The sequence below is a fragment of the Eleutherodactylus coqui genome, chromosome 2, assembly GCF_035609145.1.
Source record: "Eleutherodactylus coqui strain aEleCoq1 chromosome 2, aEleCoq1.hap1, whole genome shotgun sequence".
Taxonomy (NCBI): Eukaryota; Metazoa; Chordata; class Amphibia; order Anura; family Eleutherodactylidae; genus Eleutherodactylus; species Eleutherodactylus coqui.
This window is the reverse complement of record NC_089838.1, coordinates 263,008,130-263,031,189: the sequence shown is the minus strand read 5'-3', so window position 1 is coordinate 263,031,189 and position 23,060 is coordinate 263,008,130. Positions and strand designations below refer to the sequence as shown.

Sequence of the window (23,060 nt, the reverse complement as noted above, 5' to 3'; positions counted from 1 at the left end):
CTTGCAACTTAAACATAAATGATTGGAAAAAGTTCACATTCATGACTTTGGACTGTAACATATACACATTTAAAGGGTCACTCTGGTGAAAACACATTTTCTATGCCTGCACCCCCTACATAAATGTCTGTCACACTCTGGAAGTCTCCTTTGTATATTGCAGCCACTTTCAAGGAGTGCAACATCCTGTCTTATGCTTATCAGGCACCATCCTGAGAGTGAGATTTTTTTTTTAACTTTCACTTTCAAATCAATCCCACGATGCATCAGCTAGGGGCCATGCTATTTTTGCCTGCTGGATGGACATGGAAAGTGTAAATATCATTAACCTCTATATTCACCTAAATACCCTGTTTCCCTGAAAGTAAGACATACCCTGAAAATAAGACATAGAATAAGTTTTCCAGAATTTTTGAGGATGCAAAATGATTTTTCAGGCTTTTTGAGGATGCTTGAAATATATGCCCTACTCCAAAATTAAGCCCTGCTAACAGTTAATTTAAAAAGTCGATTTAAATAGTGTCTAGGCAGCTATACATGTAAAAAAGTTAAACCTTTTTGAACAAAAATTAATATAAGGCACTGTCTTATTTTCAGGGAAACACAGTAAGTTAAAGATCATAAGTATATAGTCTGGAGGATGAACTGTCATCTCCTTCATTATAACTGTGTGTCAGGAGCCTCTAATCACCAACAGTAATGAGATAGAAGTGTCTGTCCTTCTGAGAACAGCGTGTCTTGTACAGGCCACCCACAGGAAGGTCTAGTACTGACTACCTTCAGAGAACATAAAGATTAGAGATTCTCAGGAAGGGGGTCACTATGAGATCACATGGTCCAGCTGAAGGGAAATAGAAAGGGATAACAAGGTATGGCTAGCTGACTTATATACACTGGGGGGCGCTAGCTACATAATGAATGAAAAATAAAATCAGGGGCCAGCTTCTTTAAGTCGACAGTTTGATGGCCGATTACTTTTAGTAGAACATTGCAATTCTCTGAACCAGGTGGTTGTGGCAATAAGTTGACTTTAGTGATGTAACAAAGTGGGGGGAATAATTATGTGTTTGTTACTAAAATGGCAAAATGGTGCCAAATGTAAGGGCTAGCTTCTGAAAATTAAAAAAGATCACTTTTCTCCTTACAGAAAGAAAAATCCTAAAATAAAACAAATATAACAAGAATTACCAAAGCTCCTCCCCTTCAAGTGTGGGCAGGCATTTATCATGCCTTCTGAATAACATAGATGTCACTATGTGATGCCACAATATGCGCATATGATATAGGATGTAAATTTCTCATACCCACAAGAAGTAATCCTCAATCTCCATTTATGCACTTGCCACCATCTGCCTATCTGCTCTTAATCTTAACGGAAAACAAATTTGCACCCAACTGCTCTACCGCAATGTACAGATGCCCCATAGATGCCAAGTAAGGGAGGCTTAAAACCTTATTGGAAATTGTTATTATGAGGAGCAATGGTAGCATCAGTTAATAAGTAATATGTACATACCTGGTATCTGTCAGTGATAAATGTAACCACATTGAGCACCAGGACGTATATGTACATTCTAGATGTAGAGGATTTGACTGATGCAAGCTCGGGAACCATGCCTGCTCTATACATGGCTGGTATTGGCTGTCTTTGATAGGTAATACCTGACTGCAAGAGTCACGATCAGTATTCCTGCCAATCGTGACTGTTATTCCATTAAATGCCGCTTTCTAACAATGGCACTCAAATGCCCTGGTCCAGAATTGCCTCCCCACATTGAGATTGTGTGGTGCCATCTGATTGTCATGGCAGCCAGGGACCTTCTGATGGCCCCCAGGGCTAGCATGTATTTCTGCCTATTAAAGACATGCCTTTGGCACATAGTAATACAATGCAGCAGAAATACTGTTTACTGCAATACTGAGGTATTGCAGTATATGCCATAAGTGATCAAACAATCCCAAGTTCAAGTCCCATTAGGGGACTAAAAAAAGTAAAAATATGGGGAAAAGTTTTTTGTTGTAAAAAATAAATGACTCTGCTGGCCAATTTTTTTTTCCAAAGCCATTTTAAATTCTAAACATAGTACAGCAAAAAAAGAAAACTAAATAAATTTGGTAACCTCGTAATCGTACTAACCCAAAGAATAAAGTTATTGCGTCATTTTTGCTGCAGTATGTATGCCATGAAAACAAGACCAACCCGAAGATGGCGCTATTGCATTTTTTTTTCCATTGCACTACACTTATAAATTCGTTAAAGTTTTTCGCTTCATTATATGGTACAAAGAATAGTGCCATTGGAAAATACAACTCATCCCACTAAAAAAGAAAAAACATCAGATAGTTAAGCTTTTTTGAGATTTAGGAGGAAAAACCAAAAATGAAACAAAAAATGGCCACGTCGTTAAGAGGTTAATTGGTTATACCAACTATACTACAATACAAGGGGATAAAACTGAGCAAAATTGCATTTTTCTCCAATTTTGTGGCTGTTTCCCTATGAAATCCAGAAAGATCAAAAAGATGATTCCATTTTGATCCTATAAGGAAGGCCCGTAAGAAAAACACAAATTATTGATAAACTATGAAGTTTAAAAAAAATTCAACTTTAAAATGTTTTAGCCCAAAACGCTTTAATGACCCCCAGTCCTGAAAAGGTTAATACCGTAAAGAATCACCATTAAATACAAGTATATTATTTTTCTTCTACAGGCAAATTGATGACAACCGGTATGCCAGCAACTCCCACATGGGTTGTCATGTAGCTTTCCCAAACTGCTGAATGGATAATTTGCTTAGTTATGCGTTGACACGGGGTGTGGGATGAATATTTCTACCAACTTGACACAAAAGCTCAACTCATTTTCTTGTATTAGAGGAAAATGTCATTTTAGAGGCATAAAATGTGAATTGTAGGTGCTCGAGTAAAAGAAGTGATGAATGATTTGTACTTTGTGAGAATTGCTATATAATTTCATAACTTATGTTAGACAGCTTCATCTCATGACTACATAGTATCATGCACCTGCAGAGGCCCTGTAGCAGCTATAACTGATATCTGTCCAATGCACACCTCGGGAAACATCTGCCACATGCTGTCACCTGAATTTATGTACCATCTAGGCGTACAGGTCTTAACTCTCCAATACACAAAGTATCTGTAAAAAAGGGTTCAAGGATTCTAATAAAGGCTGTGTGGTCAAATAATGCTTTTGCGTCATATAGCGGAAGGCCTCCTTATGCCCCTGGCCATGTCGGATTGGGTCCTGGGTGATGTCACAGTGGTAGAACTGGGACATGTGATGCACACTTCGGCTCATGCACAATGGCATTTCGGTGGTGGATGCCCACACGGCAATAGACATTAAATAGTCAGAAGGGTTGCTGATTTGGGGATCTTCCGACTGCCGGACTTGGAGTTAGGAAGGAACCTTCTCTGAAGAGTGTTGATCCAGGGATTATTCTAACTGCCATTGTGGAGTCGGGAAGGAATTTTTTTTCCCCAGGGTGGGATAAATTGGCTTCTGCCTAGTTTTTTTTTTTTTTGCCTTCCTCTGGATCAACAAGGAGGTGAGTGGAAACAGGCTGTACTGGTTGGACATTTGTCTTTTTTCAGCCTAGCATACTATGTAACCTTTTTTGCGGGTGTGTGGAGGAATTAGTTGGCTGGGAGGCTTTTGATCAAGGTTGCCAATTAGCGCCTGCCTGTACACATTTATCCCAGCTCCTCCTTTGGAGGACACTGGTTATACTTCTAATCTGATGGGGTTTCTGGTCACATTAGTGGCTCCTGTCTTGCTTCATTGTCAGATAATTCTGTTTAATGTAAAGGATATTCTGGGGTGCTGTAACATTTAATCCCTGACTATGTTGCTATTGTATTTCATCTAGTTCATTGTGTGCTTGACGCCATCTAACCTGTATTCCTTGTTGTTCTCTGTAGCTAATACATCCCTGTATTTAAACTAGGGAAATTCAGGGTTGCCCTCATCAGGGTGAGTGCTCCACTGTTAAGTTGGGTCTCATCACATTAGTAGTTAGGGTCAGATTTCACCTTCCCCCACCTTTGGCTTTGTTATTCATATCTTATGTTTGTTAATACATTGTGCGTATATCTTTCCTTTTTGTACAACCAATTGTGTCTAATCTGGATGAATTCTTTAGCAATGCAGTCCAATAGGCATTGTTCCTGTCCATGATGTGCCAAATCTAGCACTTCTGTAATTTTTGATGTTCGGTTCATATAATGGAGCTGATAAATGGAAATCCAAGCAGAGATGTGAATAGTGAATAACACAACTAACATATGTGTAACAAGTTGGAGGAAGCTCTCCATCTACTGTAGCTCTGACAGTGACCACGCTAAGCAACATCCCTTCCAGACAATGTTTTCAACCAGGCACGGCAGAGAGCTGGGGGGCACTCCAAGCGCCAAGGAAGAGAACCTGCCCTCCCACCAACACAGTGGCAGAGAGGAAAGAGTATGGCAGATGCTTTGAGCGCCAAAAGAGGGGCTCATCTCCATGAGGATTTGGCGGAGATGTGGCTATCACATCACCACCCTGAAAACATGGTCCGAATGGCTGCAAAAGTTTCAGGCATGGCAGACGCCATATAAAGAAGTGATGATGCAGCGGATTGACAAAAGAGTGCATGTCCTGTGACTCCTTCTTGGGCCGGACTGACATCACACACATGCACCATCGTCAGTGTGGCACAAGTGCATTGAAAGTGGAGCACATGGTATCACCAGTGGGCATGATGTCTCTAGCGTCACACAGCAAAAAAGGGGCTTTTTTTTTGTTCAAGAGACAGAGAGAACCCGGACCGCTGGCAGAGATAGACCACCCAGAACACTGTTCATAGCTAGTTAGCATATGGGGTGTAAACAATTCACGGGGCAATATCTCGAGAGGGGAGCTAGCTAGGAACAAAGTAAAGGTACAGCAGGATTTATTCATGTTGGCGCACATGTAAAAGTATATTTCTCTACTAGTCAAAAAGAAAGGTGATAGACTTCCTATAAATATCATAAGCCCTTACTAATGAGCTCAGCCAAGTGACAAATTCAGCCTGCCACGTCCGTATTATGTAGCACATTTTGGTGACATTACAGATGACTAAGGTGAGCTGTACAATCTGCGTCTTTGATCTGTCAGGCCATTTAGCCTGCTGTAATGCTTCTCATGATGTGGATGCTTTTTGTCCTTCTTAATTAAGGTATTTGAAGCATAGTGCTACCTGCTGCTGTAAACAATAATGGCTGATGGTTTTAAGAACTGCTGAAGTCATCAGGCGGACACTTGAAGTGGCACGGAGTTCAATAAAGAAACTCAATATTGTGTTTTATTAAAGAAGCAGAGGACATGGTTTACGAATTCACAGCCTGCGTCAGCTCTGCTCAAAGCATCGGCATTATTACTACAGTTTCTTTATAACGCACTGGCCACGAGTCACATAAGTACCCGGCTCGGTTGTTCTTTTATTTGTATAACTAGAAGCAGAATTACATCCTTTGAGGAAGAGTACTTGTCACCAGTTAATCAAAGCCTTCTTTTTAAAAGCCAAGCCTATGAAGCAGAGCAAGATTCTGGAGAAAGCAAACAGAGCTGCCCACCACCTGAAGTTATAGAATCATAGAATGTTAGCGTTGTAAGAGACCTCCAAGGTCATCAGGTCCAACCCTCTGACACAGATTAGATATTAGAAAAAGGTTTCTGACAGTAAGGGTGATCAGTGAGTGGAACAGGTTGCCACGGGAGGTGGTGAGTTCTCCTTCAATGGAAGTCTTCAAACAGAGGCTGGACTGTTTGGGATGATTTAGTGAATCCTGCAGGGGGTTGGACCTGATGATCCTGCAGGTCCCTTCCAACTCCACCATTCTATGATTCAGTCTTGAGTGGGTTCCTCTCTCTCCCATTTAGAAGTCATTCCAACTAGGTAATGTCATCAATCAACAGAGTTTATTAAAGTGATCCTCCAGTCATGCAAAAACAAAGATGGCTGAGCTTCTCTGACTACTTGATGTATACTATGCAGTATGCTGCTCTGACTGGCCAGCACTACTCACATGGACAACACTGGTTAATCAAAGCAGCATGTCGTGTCTTAGACTACTGAGGCATAGTAAGGTACACTGTGCATCAAGCAGTCAGAGAAGCTGGTGCGGCCATCTTTGTTTCTGGACCAGAGGGTCACTTTTAACTTAGAATGTATACAAAGTTATAGAATATCATGCATTGACTTCCCATAAAGTAATATCAGCAGCCCCAGACAGCACCTAGGCTATATCCTCTGCATAGCTACTTGACTAAAGGGATGGCAATACTGCATCAAAAGCAAACATACATGGATTTTATGGCTGCAACAGCCCTTTATTAACAACCTATAAAACAACTTACTAGGAGCTTAAAATATCAGTAAACATAAATTATACATTATTGAGAGATGTAGTCATGAGTACCAGGTAACCCAACTGAATGCCATCAGCCCATGCCAGTTACCTTCAGCCACAAACACCGCCTTGAGGGCACCTGAACCTAATGGGTCTGACAATAATTGATACAGCTATCTTCTGGGCTCACCCCAGAGGTCCCCGTCTCCCATCATCTGCAAATCAGCACCTCAATTTCTTCATATCCACCCTCTCATAAGCACCTCTCTCCTCCACACTGCCATGACGAGCCCCATTCATACCTATGAAACGAGAAAGGATGGGTAGGACAACTTCACAGCAGGCTTCTGGCAGAAGATCGCAGTCCCCCAGCTGCAACCTGCATTATAAAGGCCACCATCCGAGGATTCCACCCTACTGCACCCTGATAAGCCAAGCCCCCACTACACTTAACCCCTTACATACCGTCCCCCACCCTAGCAAAAATTCTTTCCATCCACTTCGTGACTCTACTCACAATCTGACTCTTGTAAGGTCAAAGTGCTGCCCGCACTAGCTCTAACTTGACCCTCATTCGTTTTCCTCTGCACTTTGATCGGGTTTAACAAACCAGTGATATAATTCATTATTGTGTATGCCATGAGAAACACTATGAGCAGGAAATACTGGAGATAAACTGAATTAGCACTCCATTAGGAAGAGCTATCTATTATCGTATTGGACCACCTTTGACCTTCAGAACCGCAGCAATTCGTCCTACCATAAATTCCACTAGGTGTTGAAATCATTCTGCAGGAATATTGGCCCATGCAGACAGGATAGCTTCTTGTAGTTGCTGCAAATTAGATGGAGGTACTGACATAGTCTTAACAGTTGACAAGAAGGGTTCATTGATTCATATTGCTTGTGCCAAATTCTAACCTCAATAGCTATACCCAACAGACAGATCTGGATTCATCTGGCCAAGCAATGTTTTTAAAATGCTCAATAATCCAATTTTTGCACTCTTTTGAGCATTGAAGTCTTGCCTTTCTGTTTCTCTTAGACAGCAATGGCACTGGAACTGGTCATCTGCTGTTACAGCCCATCCATGCTAAGAAACGATAAGTTGTGCATTTGGACGGTTTAGTTGGAGCACCAGCGTTGCATTCAGCTGCTATGTGCTTGACTATGCACCATTTGTTCTAAAGAAGGATTCTTGCCACCCTCCTTTGTCCCCTTTCTTGAAGTTGTTTACGTCCACAGGATCCCCTTTCACTGGATGTTTTTCTTCGATCACACCATTCTCAGTATACTCTTGACACAAGAAAACCCCACAAGGTTGGGAGTATATAAAATCCTGACTTCAGCTAGTCTAGCATCAATGACCAAGCCTCCTTCGAAGCTGCTCAGATCACTCAACCTTGCCATTCCAAAGTGAAAGGGATCCACAGAAAACTTGCTCACTTGCTATGCTGCACTCTGGGGTCATGTGACTAATGTCCATCCAGGGAAGCACCAATCGTGACAGGGCAGGCATCTCTAATAAAGTGGCCATTCAAAGTACATTTTCCATTTCCTTTCTCTATGGAGCAGCTTACATTTGGTGTTTTGCACAAGTGCTCCCACCAAATTTGATCTGGCCCTGAGTGTATGTTATTAGGTCATGTACACTGTTTTACAGTCTATCCATGATGCAGTATGTTCAGGCCTTGGCTGCCAATCTTTAGAGCCTGGACATTCTGCCAGGAAGCTAATCTACCAGAGCGTTGGAAGTATTTGATTCCCAAACTATTCTTGAAATGATCTGTCTGTTGGGTGCAGCTACTGAGCTGCTCTAATATTGGTTTGCAGTATACATACCAGCGTATGAAGCTGTATGTCCCATTTTAAAGGACCACTCCTGTGATTTTTTTTTCCATTCAGTTTGTAGCTATCCCCCCAATATATTTAAGTCAGCTAGTGTTACTCCCTTGTATCTGAAACTCCTGGCCTCTTTCTCCTCGGATGGTCATGTTTTGACCAGCTCAGATTTACTTGGGGTTATGCTGCCTGAAACTAGTCAATTTTTTCAGTCTGTGTTATGTTATTGCATGAATTCTACCACATAAACTGCCTAGAGGGGGATACAGGCACTCCTGTCACAGTTACTGATGATGATCACACAGACCCCGTCACAGAGTTATAATAGAGGAGATGACAGCTCATTCTCCTGACTGTATATATTGAAAGGTAATGATAATTAAACTGTTCCCCTAGCAGGCAGAAATGGTACAGCCTCCTGCTGTGCTGATGCATCTTGGCATTAGTTTGAAAGTGAAAGTTAAAAAAACAACGAACTCTCAAGATGGTGCCTGATAAGTATTCGATAGGGTGCTGCACCGCATGGAAGTGGCTGCAGTATACAAAGGAGGCATCCAGAGTGTGACAGGCAATCAAATGAGGGGGGAACAGACATAGAAAAATGTGTTTTCGTCGTGTGTGTTATAGCCAAAAGTCATGAATGTGACTTTATTTCAATTTTATATCTTGGAAACTATTATGATGATAGCAGCATAGGGTGACATGCATTATAGATGCCCTCCTTGGTCTCATAGGCATATACAGTAGTCTAGGATAACATATTTTATCGGTCCTTGGCTTTGGCGCCTGACAGCCGCCCCAGTGATAATTGGTTTCACAAAGGAGCAAGAATCGCCCACTGAATGGAGGCGGATGGATCGGAACGATCTTCGGCCCACCTGCCTCCATTCACAGTATGATGACCTGTTTACACATCGTTCACATTCTAGTGATCCAACGAGAATCTCAACGATGATCAGGCCATGTAAAAAGACTCATATCCATTCTGCTTCTGTTGCCTACGGGCAAGCACAGTTGCTCCGATCCATTGATGAAATGATAAGATAACCGCTTGGATATGATGTCAGAAGGACAATACTGTACATCATGCCATGGATGGTGCTAATGCAAGCAGCCAATACCGACATGCAAGTATGTTACTCTCTTTATGGTTACTTAAGTTGATTCTTTTTTATTCATACCCATGTTTCCGACAAAGAAATGTTCTAATCTTGTTAATCACCTCCAAATTTGGCAATCACTTAGGGGCTATTTTGCATGCGAGGCTTTGCTCAATAATAACACATGCAAGCGCTGCTCTAACTCATGCACTTTTTACTTAGATATAATGACTATAATGATCAAAAATTCCAGCGGTATTGCTTAGAACAAGACGTTATGCAAGTTTCGACTGTGCAGCATACTGATTTATTCCTGAAATATTCTGTGTACCGGCACAACTTTCCCCAGAGATTATTATATACATTCTAAAGTAGAGTAATCGAGGCAGGGCGGAAGCTTACAGAAGATGGGGTTACCTGCTCAATTTAGGTCTGCTATGCCTATGGGTTTCCTGGCGGTCTAGTTTGAGGAGCTAAATTTGAATGACTAGATTATGGATAATAGTCTAGAATTCTAATAATTCGTATTCTATTTAAATACCGCCACTTATGACGGCGGGGATGGTGGGATTTTCTAGAGCTTTTTCTTTTTTTAACCTTGAATGGCATTTAGTTGTCATATGAATGTGCAGTATAAATCTACCAACTGGCAACTGTGTAGAGACTTGGATACATGGATAAATGTAGGTATGGATCTAGATATAACAGCTATGAGCTGCTGCCGAGTAGGAATGTTACTGTAACAGCTAACACAGAAGCACAAAGGGATTATAATATTCATTCTATATGTAATAGCTTGTTTTTCAGTTTTGACTGGAAGTTTTATTTATTGTGTTCCCCCGGGTTAAATACTGTATAATCTCATCACGCGCGGTTTCCTTTTTTCTTTTAGTAGTTTATTGCTTTAGGATGTAATATTCATAATGAAATGGAAGCAGTCACACAAATACATCGCCAGCTCACCAAGCTCCGATGCCACAGTTCACGATTGGCTATGAGTAAGGACCAAGATGGTCAAGAATATGTAACTCAAGAATGCTAATCATGACTTTCAAGAAGTATTGCCACATTGTTGGCAGCAAATTATTGTCTGGAATGTCCAGGTACATCTCCATATTCATGGTTCTTGTTACTACAACCAACGGACCAAGACCATGCCATGTATAACATCCCCAGGCCTTAACAGGACCTCCACCGTACTTAACTCTTGTCACAACACATCCAGGTATGGCCATCTGATTTGAAGATGGAGTAGTGTGATTTGTCACTCCATACAATGTTCTTCCATTGCTTAATGACAATGCTCCTTGCAACATTGTAGTCTGGCCGATGCATTGTGCTTTGTGATAGACATCTTGTGCGCAGCAGAGCATAATCTGTATATCCAATTGCATCAGGAGTGTTGCTTAGGTGTTAAAATTATCAGGGGCATATGAGTCAACCCCCTCGCCAAGAAACCCAAAAAAAGATTTATATGCATTTATAGTGATCATATAATATTATTATGGTTAGGTGCAAGTATTAATTCCGTGATTAAATATTACCTCCATACCGTTACTGAATAGAGATGAGCGAATATGCTCGTTTCGAGTAATTACTCGATCGAGCACCGCGATTTTCGAGTACCTCCGTACTCGGGTGAAAAGATTCGGGGGGCGGGGGGAGGCGTGGCGGAGCGGGGGGTAGCAGCAAGGAACAGGGGGGAGCCCTCTCCCTCTCCCCCCACTCCCCGCTGCAACCCCCCCCCCCCCCCCACACTCACCCACGGCGCCCACCGAATCTTTTCGCCCGAGTACGGAAGTACTCAAAAATCATGGCGCTCGGGCGAAAAAGGGGCGTGGCTGAGTAGGTTTGCTCATTTCTATTACTGAACAAAAACACTAAGGAAAGACCAATATTACCATTATAAAGGGACTTCATAATACCGCCACCTAATGACCATTATATAGTGACTGAATGATAACACTATAATGGTATTGAATAAAAACCACCAAACAGAGTCATATTACCACCATATAGTAACTATATATTGATAGATACTTTTATACACAGGAGCTCTGCAGATCATAGAAGTGATTGCAGAATAGTTATATCCAGTGACTTACACATGGTGTCCTCTGTGACTGGAGTCATTCACTTTTCCCTTCTTTTCCATCTAGCCTAGTCTACCATGACTGCACCGTCCGTACTGTGGATAGGGAATAGCTTATAATTCTAGTACGACCCCTTAAAGGTTTGACGTATTCAGTAACATACACATATGTTTATGCAAGGGCCACAAACACCTACCAACTATGTATAGCCGATGCTGCTAACTACCTGGGACACTTGGCATTCCTGAATACCGGTGCAGCTTCAACTTTGCTTTTCCACTGCCTGTTGGACTTGGAGAATCCTTGATTTTCCCTTGAGGGCTACTGAAGAAACTAAAAGCTTTTACGTATAATGAAGTTCATTTTTAATTTGGTAACCACAATATAGAATCATAGAATGGTAGAGTTGGAAGGGACCTCCAGGGTCATCGGGCCCGACCCCCTGCTCAGTGCAGGATCACTAAATCATCCCAGACAGATATTTGTCCAGCCTCTGTTTGAAGACTTCCATTATAGAATCATAGAATGGTAAAGTTGGAAGGGACCTTTAAACTTTTAGATTTAAAGCCTAAAGACCCCATCAGATTTTCTTACCCCGAGCCCTGTGAACAAGGATAGAAGACTTGCTTTACTGCTATTATGACTAGAGATGAGTGAGCATACTCTCTAAGGCAAACTACTCGAGCGAGTAGTGCCTTATTTAAGTACCTGCCCGCTCATCTCTAAAGATTCGGCTGCCGGCGTAGGTGACAGGTGAGTTGCGGCGGTGAGCAGGGGGTATCGGGGGGGGGGGGGGAGAGAGGGAGAGAGAGACCTCCCCGTCGTTCCTCCCCGCTCTTCCCCGCCGCTCCCCGCCCCCTGCCGGCAGCCGAATCTTTAGAGACGAGCGGGCAGGTACTCGAATAAAGCACTACTCGATCGAGTAGTTTGCCTTATCGAGTATGCTCGCTCATCTCTAATTATGACTCTACAAGTTAGGGTATACTGTAATCCAAGGTAGTAGTCTGAGGCTGCATTTTAACATGACTACTGCAAAATCTCTACAAAATGCTGAATTTTTGTTGCAATTTTACAACAGTCAAGTTAAAGGAAAAGAACCCAACATAACCGCTACTTCTGAATATACTGGAAGTCTGCATAGCTGTCATTCATGTCATGTCTACAGCTGCTGCTGTCAACATGATAACCTGCATCAGCGTGCAAGAGTATAGAGGACTTGTTGAGCTATACATTACAATTGTATGTTGTTTTACTACTACTATTGTCCAGTTACTTAATGCGTAGCATTAACTACATATACGGTACATTTCTATTGACTGTGAAGTAGCTGCTCTTCACATTGTTATAATAACAGGTAATAAACACATCAACTGAGTGACTTAGTAGCCCCATTGAAAACACAACACAGGCAATTTGTTCTGCGGATGTTGAATATGCTCTGGAGTGCTGTATTATTAATGTGGGAAAATCTGAACAATGGATATTTGACATTACAGAACGCCTACAATGCGCTGCATTGTTTAAACATTTTTACTCAAGGAGAAATGTTTGAATTGTTTCTAAGTGGAAGGTTCATTAGAGACAATGGGAACATTGACCAGAAGACCAATAGTAGATCTAATGTAGATTTGTTCTTTTAACTGTCAGCCTTATTCCTGGACCTGCCTTGTCTCTGCACTAATGACTCTGGTTTACTCCTTCGCAGTAGATGCAGAAGTTATTTAGGCTGGCTAACTAGAGAATTTCTTTTAGTTGCTTGCTTTGATCAGTTAGGTATATGTGTCATCCATGTATATACTTTATTTTGTACTGAAAGCTTAATTTGGGTACTAGATGATGAAAAACTGTAACTGTTGCTGGTTATGCAATACTAAAGCCTGTATATCAGTTTGATATTTATAGTGGAATTGTATTTCATTTACGCTCATTTCAGTCTTTAAGTGTTAAACTTTTTTCTTTTTTTTTTACCCTGGATGGAGTTTAGTTGTTAAATGGGTGTGTACATTTACCAATACACCTGGATATGTGTATGTATGGTTATAGTTATAATCGTTACAAAATCATACTAAGCTAACATAAAAACATAGATTATAATATGCATTGTGTATGTAATAACTTTTTTTGACTAGTGGTTGTGTTTAATGTGTTCTCTGGAGATTACCTCTATAATCCCATTCTTAGGTCCTGTTCACATCTTGCTTTCACCTCCATCTCCGAGTTGGCCAAAAACGGCATGCAGGTGGAACTTTGGACTTAATGCACAAAAGTCCCAGCAGAAAAAAATAATGTAGTTATCTGTTATATTTTGCATTGAGTGTTCCTTCTCATGCATTTAGAAGTCCTCATACTTGGTTTGCAGGTTCTCCTACATTGAAGTTTTTGGCTTGAGAATATTCCCAGTTGGTCTCTTTCATGAACCTGCACAAGCTCAGCTCCCCCTCGACTCTTTTCTTTCAGAGGCTGTGTAGCATAACCACACCCACTCAATACTACACAGCTGTCTCATCCTGTCTCTGAGTAACTGCTGGTCCTGTTCCCCCTCACTGCTGATAAGAGCAGAATAATCACCTGGGATGAATTATAGTCCTCTGTAAGAGTAGCTGTTTCTGTTCTGCTCTTCTCAACCATGCCCTGGCGCTGTCACACAGCCCTCTGTAATAGTAGTTCTCTCTGCTCCGGTCTCCCCCACCATTCCCCAGCACTATCATACAGCCATCTGTAATAGCTCCTTGGAAAGGCATTGAATGCAGGTTCACAGCAGGGTAGCAGGTTTGGGGAGGGGCTGTCATGTTGACTCTGACTGACAGAATTTGCTGTGATTTCAGTCCTCCAGCCTGTAGTGCCTTGGAAAACAATACAAGCATAAAAAACAATCAATTAGAAATTTTTTATGAAAACCAACTACAAAAAATCTTTATTTCCAAAAACACATTGACACATTGATTAGAAGAAGAAAAAAAAGAGTGCAAAGGTGTACATAGCCTTTAAAGGGGTTCTTCATTGGTAGGGGTTTGTTTCCTGGGACCTCTGATCACCCATTTGCTGGGCCACTGTTGCAGTGTACACAGACTGAAAGGGACAAGCACCATAACATTAACATGGGGGGGCGGAAACAGGTTGAACTGGATGGACATTGTCTTTTTTTAGCAAAGCATACTATGTTACTATGTTACTTAACAGCTGCCCGACTCGGTACTACAGGCTTTTGTCATTGAATTCAATACAGGTCACCAGTAATTCAAAGCTACACAACCCTTTTAATGAGACTTTGTTAGCTACTTTGAGCCCTACAAGCTAAGCTTATGGACTCAAAGTTGCTGACACACTAAGTCCAAGGATGGACTAAGTTTTAGGCTGGGTTCTCATGGGACAGAAATCTTGCGTCTTGACTGCACTGAAAAACAGCGCGATTTCCATGGGAAAGCTGCAGCTTCAAAACCTGCGTCATTTCGCCACGGGTTTTGGATTGGTTCGGCCGCTGGCATCCCCATAGAGAGGAGTGAAGCCGCAGCAGAAAAAAAAGAATTGACATGCTACAGAATTAAATTCCGCGCCGCATGACCGTTTCCACCTGGCTTTGCCGAAACGGATTGGGCGCCCCTTGTGAACGAGATTTTTGCAAAATCTCATCCACATGGCTGGCTAATCCCAGGATTAGGAGCCGCGGGTGGAATTGCCGCAGTGAAATTCCGCGGCAATTCCGTCCCATGTGAACCCAGCCTTATACTTACTTTTTCCACCATTTTCTTATTGGCAGCGCTCAAACCCCCCGCTGAATGCATTGAGCGCACTACACACATGCAGAGAATGAGAGGACTATCTGGCGTGCGCCTACGTAGTCGCTCAGTGCATTCAGCAGCGGAGAGTGTCAGCTACTTGGAGCCTATATGTCCATTTGATCAGCTTCTCTGTTAGTTTCTGGAATTTGTTTAGGAGAGAATAGTCTAGTCAACTACGCTATTCTGAATGAACAGAAACCTGCTGTAGTGGAAACCTTTTTGGTCTCCATTGGAGTAATGGAAGCCTATAGTTAACCCTTTCCAATCCAATTTGTATCCTGGTTTCCCTAGGGGGTTTACTCTTTTTCTGCCATTATACAATGGCGCTATCTGCTGGCTAAAGCCAGTACTGCATGAGGTGACACGTTGCATAGGCTTCGACAGCAGAGAGGCTGGCAATATACAATAAGAGAACCCAGATGGATGTCTTCCAACATCAGAGCTGTACAGCCTTAAATCATAATGTCTTCAGAGGTCAGACAGTGGATTGGAAAGGGTTAATTTCAAGGTTCTTCCTGGATGCCATTCCTAGGGATCCAGACGGAACTCCAAAACACAGGTCAAAATGAGGCATGAACGGGCCTTTACTGTTGTTTAGTTTTATTTTACTGCTGTTTGATTTACTACTAAGGCCTCACAATGGAACATATACTTTCATATATCTTCAGTTACAACTGGAGTCCATTCTCAGCAGTCGGCCAGTATGCCCTCAAAGAAGGAAATGGAGACATAGAATAATAGATCTGTCTAAGCCAGCTTGTTGTTGCTTTTCAGGTAGCAACAGATTATTTTCAATAATACAAAACATAAAAAGGTAAAACAGCTATATTACAGAGATGCTAGATGTTACATGTGTTGCCTATAATCTATCCATTTGAGGTATAGTTAAAGGGGTTGTCTCGAGGAAGCAGTGAATTTTTTTTTTGCCCAGTCCCCCTAATTAAGCAAACATTACTAAGCCCCCCTGTAAATGACTTTTCTAGCTGGTTTGTACTTACAGTTCCAGCGTTTCAGCAACTTATAAAAATTTTCCCAAGATGGCCGCCGGCTCTTTTCCCATCGCTTGCTGTAGCCCGACGTGCGCGCTCCCGAGACGCTACCAGCTGTGTCTCCCTGACTACCAGACGCCCCGCAGCCGCCGACCGGACCCCTGGATTGAACGCGGCCGACCACGGCACACAGTCACCCACCGCCAGGCAGCAGGTAACCGGCGCAGCCCCCCCCCCCCCGGCACAGCGGCAGCCCCCCCCCCCCCCGGCACAGCGACAGCCCCCCCCCCGGCACAGCAACAGCCCCCCCCCCGGCACAGCGACAGCCCCCCGGCACAGCGACAGCCCCCCCGGCCCATCACTTACCTAGGCGGCAGGACGGCGGGACAGCTGGGCGGCTTCTCGGGACAGCTGTGCGGCTCTGCACCTTCCTCTAACAGAGGATGGTACAGAATGGCCGCTCCAGCACGCTCCCGAGCAGTGACAGCTCGTCTGCGCATGCGCAGAAGAGCTGTAGCGGCGAGCACACTGAAGCGGCTCGTGCTGAGAGGAGAAGACCGGACTGCGCAAGCGCGTCTAAAAAAGCAAGCTGCCAGCGAATTTAGACGGAACCATGGAGACGGGGACGCTAGCAACAGAGCAGCTAAGTGAATAACTTCTGTATGGCTCATATTTAATGCACGATGTACATTACAAAGTGCATTAATATGGCCATACGGAAGTGTATAGACCCACTTGATTTCGTGAGACAACCCCTTTAAGCTCGCCTACATTATACCTCCAGTACTTTGGTTATATTTTATACTGAACTCACATAGGACCATTTTACACAGAACGATTATCGCTCAAATAATTGAATCGGGCAAAAAAGAACAATAATCATTTAGTGTAAACTTGGCCAACAACTGAATGAACAAAAATGTGTGCGCTTATTGTTCATTTTATGTAGGCAGAAAAATCATCATTCGTCTTTCGCCAGCTGTTCCGTGTGAAAGGCGATCGTTCAGTCATTCGCAAACCATTTCCAGACTCCCCTGACAGACCAACGAGGGAATGAACGAGCTATGACAAAAAAATGTAGAAAAAATGATTATCTGCGCATGTAAATGGACATCCTTTGAAATCAAAGGACATGTTTGCTAGTTCCAATGATTAATTGCTTAATATAAAGGGCCCATTAGGGCAGCTTCACCTGGATGTATTTGTGCACGTTTTTGCGTGCTCGATATGCAGAAAATAGAACCGATTGATTGCAATGGTCATGTCCCGACTTCCTTTATTTGCGTGCGCATCTCACGTGCGTGGAAAAAAATGCAGCATGCTCAATTTTTCTGCACAAAGGTCCCCATAGAAGTCAATGGAGGTAGGTGCGCTAATGTGCATGCAATGAGCAAGGAGATGTGAAGGGCATTGTGCAATTCCGTAGGAAAAAGAACACATCTCAAACTCATTAGCCATTTAAATTGGGGCGAGTTTATGACCCGTATGCAAGAAAACATACCCTGCAAGCGCAGAAGGTACAGTACAATACGCAGATACTTCACGCAAAGCAGATTCGGTTACATAGCAAATATGTTATGCTGAAGCAGGACTTAATACATGAACGGTAAAAATACAATATACTGCAATACTGAAGTATTGCAATGTATTGTAGAAGCAATCAAACAGTTATAAAGTTCAAGTCCCCTAACGGTACTTAAAAAATGAACAACTTAAGGTAAATAAAATGTTGTAAAATTTAAAAAAAGTCTTCATTAAAAAAACTTTTCCCATTTTTCCCACAAAACAATCTAGATAAAAATAAAATTGAAAGAAAACAATATGTGTTGCCGCATATGAAAAAGTGCGACCTATCCAAGTATCACATTATTTATCTCACAGTGAACAATGTAAAATAATTCATATTGCCAGACTTGTTTTTTCTCTTTTTTTGGTCACTTGTCTCCACCAACAAAATGTAATAGAAAGATCAAAAAGTCATATCTACCTGCAAAAAACAAGCTCTCACACAACCTCTTCAATGAGAAATAAAACAATTGTGGGGCTCTGAATAAAACAATAAAAAAATCTACATAGTATCGTCATAATTAAACTAACCTATAGAGTATAGTTAAATGCCATCAACACCGCAAAAGCAAACCCTCCCACCCAAAAAAATGGCGCATTTGTCTTTTTTCCCATTTCACATGCTTAAAATGTCTTAAAAGTTCTCCAGTACAAATTATAGTGTATTAAATAGTACAAATAAAAATGAGAGCGCCTTATACCTCTTGGAACGCGGGGATGAAAAAAAGAAAGTAAATAATCAAAAAATGATTAGTAGTTAAAGGGCAAATCTATTGAATGAGTAAGCAAAAAACAGCACAGAAAGTTATATTAAGGGGTTGTCCCGCGAAAGCAAGTGGGTCTATACACTTCTGTATGGCCATATTAATGCACTTTGTAATGTACATTGTGCATTAATTATGAGCCATACAAAAGTTATAAGAAATTTTTCACTTACCTGTTCCGTTGCTAGCGTCCTCATCTCCATGGTGCCGTCTAATTTTCAGCGTCTAATCGCCAGATTAGACGCGCTTGCGCAGTCCGGGTCTTCTTCTTTTCTCAATGGGGCCGCTCGTGCCGGAGAGCGACTCCGTGTAGCTCCGCCCCGTCACGTGCCGATTCCAGCCAATCAGAAGGCTGGAATCGGCAATGGACCGCACAGAAGCCCTGCGGTCCACCGAGAGAGAAGATCCCGGCGGCCATCTTCAGCAGGTAAGTAAGAAGTCACCGGAGAGCAGGGATTCAGGTAAGCGCTGTCCGGTGTTCTTGTTTAACCCCTGCATCGGGGTTGTCTCGCGCCGAACAGGGGGGCTGTTGAAAAAAAACAAAACCCGTTTCGGCGCGGGACAACCCCTTTAACGTCATACAAGTCAAGTTAAACTTTGCTACATTTGTACAGGAAGGTCTTTCATCTTGGTATTTCGCCCCTTTTATTTGTTTTTGACCTTTTTGTACAGTACATTTGTTGCCTCCTTTTTTCTTGTGTTATTATTATGTATGGCCAACCATTATCATGCTGTACCTTCATAAATATTCATGCCTCTTCGGATCTATTCCATTTTAGCCTGAAGAAGAACCCGAGAGGTTCGCGAGCTTGCTATAACATCATGTATTTTTGTAGCCAGTAAAAGGTATCATATCTACAAGATTACTGGGTTTCTCTTGCTGGGAACAATCACATTTGACTCTACTGGCTAACACGGTACCAAACCTTTGTTTTCATTGTACCATCATATACACACGCCCTTCATAATTGACAATTAGGTATAGCCCCATGTGACATTATCTTGTAATTATAATTTCCTGTTGAAGATCAATAAGGCAGTTGAAGACCATTATGTTACTTAGTTTCACTGGATTGGTCATGCAAAAGAAAGACCAATGTAATCTTAGGGCAGGAACCTTCTTCACCAAGACAATGCCCAGGTTTCTCTTTCATTAAACATGGCGGTGTAGGACTTGATCCTTGGGAGATGCGAGGCAGAAGCGGTTGTGCACGCGTGAGTACTGCGAAAACATCTCCAACCTCCTGTGATTATCCGTTGTGTTCATTAATAGGGTGTTTGTATAAAATTCATTAGCAGCCTGAGCTGTTTGATCTCTAACTAAACAAGTTAGCAGAATTGCTTGTTTGTGAGGGGGTGACGGGGTGGGGGGGGGGAGCTAATTATGTAAAGGACATGAGTCGTCAATATTTAATTTCCAGTTGCTGTATCCTTGTGGCTGATAAAGCTTTAACTATTTGCACCCTGGCAGCCATACGTAAGTAGAAGAAGAAGAAACAACGCGTAGATGAAGATTTAACCATTGGAACGGGGTATGATCAGACAGCTGGCTAAAGGGCGGTCGTTTTAATAAGCACTTTGCATTTTACATTGGTCTACCAGAGCCATCCAAATGTTTGCCAGACATTGACCTTTCTATTGCCACCTGCTTTTCTGGGAAACTTTATAGACTGAATTATGGCTTGTTTTACAGGATCCAGCATCGTTTTACATTGCAACTACCATTGCACAACGTGAATGACGTTTTTTGTTGCAGAATGCATGAAAAATTCTATAGGTACAAATACATTTTGGTTAAGAATTGAATGCATATAAACTTCAGAAACCCATCTGAGCTCGTGTGTTTTTTTTTTCTCCATTAAACCCCGCAAATAGTGTAATTCTGGATATTTTATAGTATATTTCACAAGATATTGATTTTCAGTTTCCCCCTAGGGTGTACTAATCCTTTATTAATGTCACCGGTGGAGCAGGCAGCAGAGCAGAAAGTGTTAAGCAAGACTTGTCCTTGCTCTAGATAACAAGTGATTAGTATTCCGTTTGCATTTGCTGGACCCCAGCCCATGCAGGGACATATACCCCCATCGGCCCCCGGAGAGGTCCCCTTCTCAGCATGTGCCATGCATGGAACGGATGACTAGATAGAACAGTTCACTATGTTAATACCACACCTGGAGAGACAAACAGGATGAGCTATTAATTACCAGTAAATAGGATGAGCGATTAATTACCACTTACCGGAAGACCCTAAAAGTGACACTTAGATTTGAAGACAAATCCATTGATTCATATAATGCTAGACTTTTAACAAATAGTTAATTCTATCGTATATATAGCTTGTTTCTGTAAAGCACGCCGCTTATTTTCCCCAGCGGTGTCAGATGCAGCCATTTCTGTGTATCTGTGCCAGATCTCAGCAGGTGTGGGCTTTGCTGGTCACACTCCCTGTACAGATAGAATGAGCCAGGCTGGCGCGCTAGGCACGGTACACACAGGAGGCGAGCAGTCTCAGCATCTGATCCTATGTACACAAAGACCTCATCAATAGCAGAAATTCGCAGAAAGTTCTGTTTATAGAGAATAGCGCAGGACCCCGGAGCTCGGTCTACATGAGTTTATATAAAAGCTCTTTTAAATAATAATAAAAATACTTGTGTTCATGTAGTGTTGCATACTCCGGAGATATTCTTCCTGTGGTTAGCGGTATATGGAAAGAATTTTGTTACAACGTATGGAAAGAATTTAGCATCTTCTTATATTCACTAATCTCCATGAGCTACAAATACAGGAGCCATTGCCTGATGACGGCACGCAGAGACAGCCATATTGAGAGTTGCGTTCAGTAATTAGTAGGAGTATTGAGGGGCTGTACCGTCCTCATTCATCTTTCTGGTTCCCAGACAGTCATGTTATTGTCTCTTAGTAAATTGACAGTCTGTACAAACTTTATATGTAAAGAAAACCTAGTACTGGAACAGGACTCTTTACATTATGGTATTACCATGACCTACAAGGGCAAGTATCCTGCCGATCAGGGGGCTGATAAATAGTTTGTCATATATGTATTTTCAACTTTATAGTCAGAACTAATTTTACAGAGCTATAGGGTTCTGATTAGAGCTGTGAATAAGTAAATATTAGGGTTTTGGGGTGATCTTTTAGTTGTGATATGTATAGAGGTGAGTAGCGAATATATAAAAGGTCCATTTTTTTGATAGAGGAATTAAAACGGATGTATTCCATAAAAAATACATACAAGATAAAAAGAAAGGTGGGAGAAAGATGGAACATTGTCAGACCATAATAAGACCCAAGTCTATTCTTAATAATAGTGGGGCACCTGCCCCTAGAAGGGCGATCCTGGGCAGAAACTGTATCTTAAGCATAAAGGTGGGGAAAGGGTCAAATAGGTACTCAGAGTGTAATGTCTCACACAGAAGACAGATAAAGTTGTGTTTAGTGATATCAAAACAAAGTCCTCAAGAGGTCCAAACAGTAACTCATATGACACCTCTACAATAAAATAGTCCAAAAAATAAATTGTGTCTACTTGTTTCGTCCCGCAATTGATTGCAGCTCTTCGGGAAACAAAATGTATGGTGTCACAAAGAAACCAGGAAACTAACAAGCCCCATTAAAACATCACGAATATTACACTTTATGTATCTGACTTGGATATCATCAGTATTGGTACATCTGAAGAACACGGGGATATGCTGTCTTCTATTAGAAGTGATGTGAGTGTATTGCACTATTGGTCCCTTTTTAGCTACACTACCTATCTTCCTAATTGTATGCTGTAATAGAAACCTGATACTTATATGAATCTGAGGTTTTATTTCTTTGGACATTTGGTGGTATTTCATGTTCCTGATTGATAAGAGTAGATGTCTATGATGCAATGCTACGAATACGATTTCTCGTGGTGTATATAAGGCTCTTGATTGTTGAGGGGGTATTTTGGTGTTGCATTGATGTAAGCATGACCTCATACACTTTGGTTATATTTTAATGAGATGTTTTTCTGGATTTGGCAGACTTCAAGCACACTGAACATGATTCTGGTAGATGATATCCAAGTCAGGTGCATATAGTATATCTTGAGCACCTTGTTTTTTGGATATCACTGAACACAACTTTATCTGTTGTTTGCCAACTCATCTTAGTTAGAAAGATGATATTTTTAGTTCCTATTTCACCCTTTTCCTCGCCTTGATGTTTAGGGTGTAATTGGGTGATTAGGGCAGGTTCCTGTCCAAAGTTGCCCTTTTTGTGGCAGATGCCATTCTGTTGTTAGGGATAGACCGAGGGCCTGAGCAGGTTCCATCTTTCTCTCACCCCCAACCTCCTCCATTTTTTTTGGCCCCTTTGTGGAGCTAATCCCCTCTATACATATCATAACTAAAAGTGTTGTGCCAAAGCCCTTGTTTACAGCTCCAATCAGGCGTCTACGACTCTATGGCTCTGTAAAATCAGTTCTGGTTACAAAGTTGAAGATGCGTATGTGACAAGCCTTTTGTCTGTGAGCTACTG

The 23,060-nt window shown here is 41.9% G+C and overlaps 1 protein-coding gene across 1 annotated transcript in view; it reads left to right on the top strand.

Moving 5' to 3' along the window:
• MEGF11 (multiple EGF like domains 11) overlaps positions 1-23,060 on the top strand; it is a 412,570-nt gene that overhangs the window by 247,712 nt on the left and 141,798 nt on the right. The window lies entirely within an intron of this gene.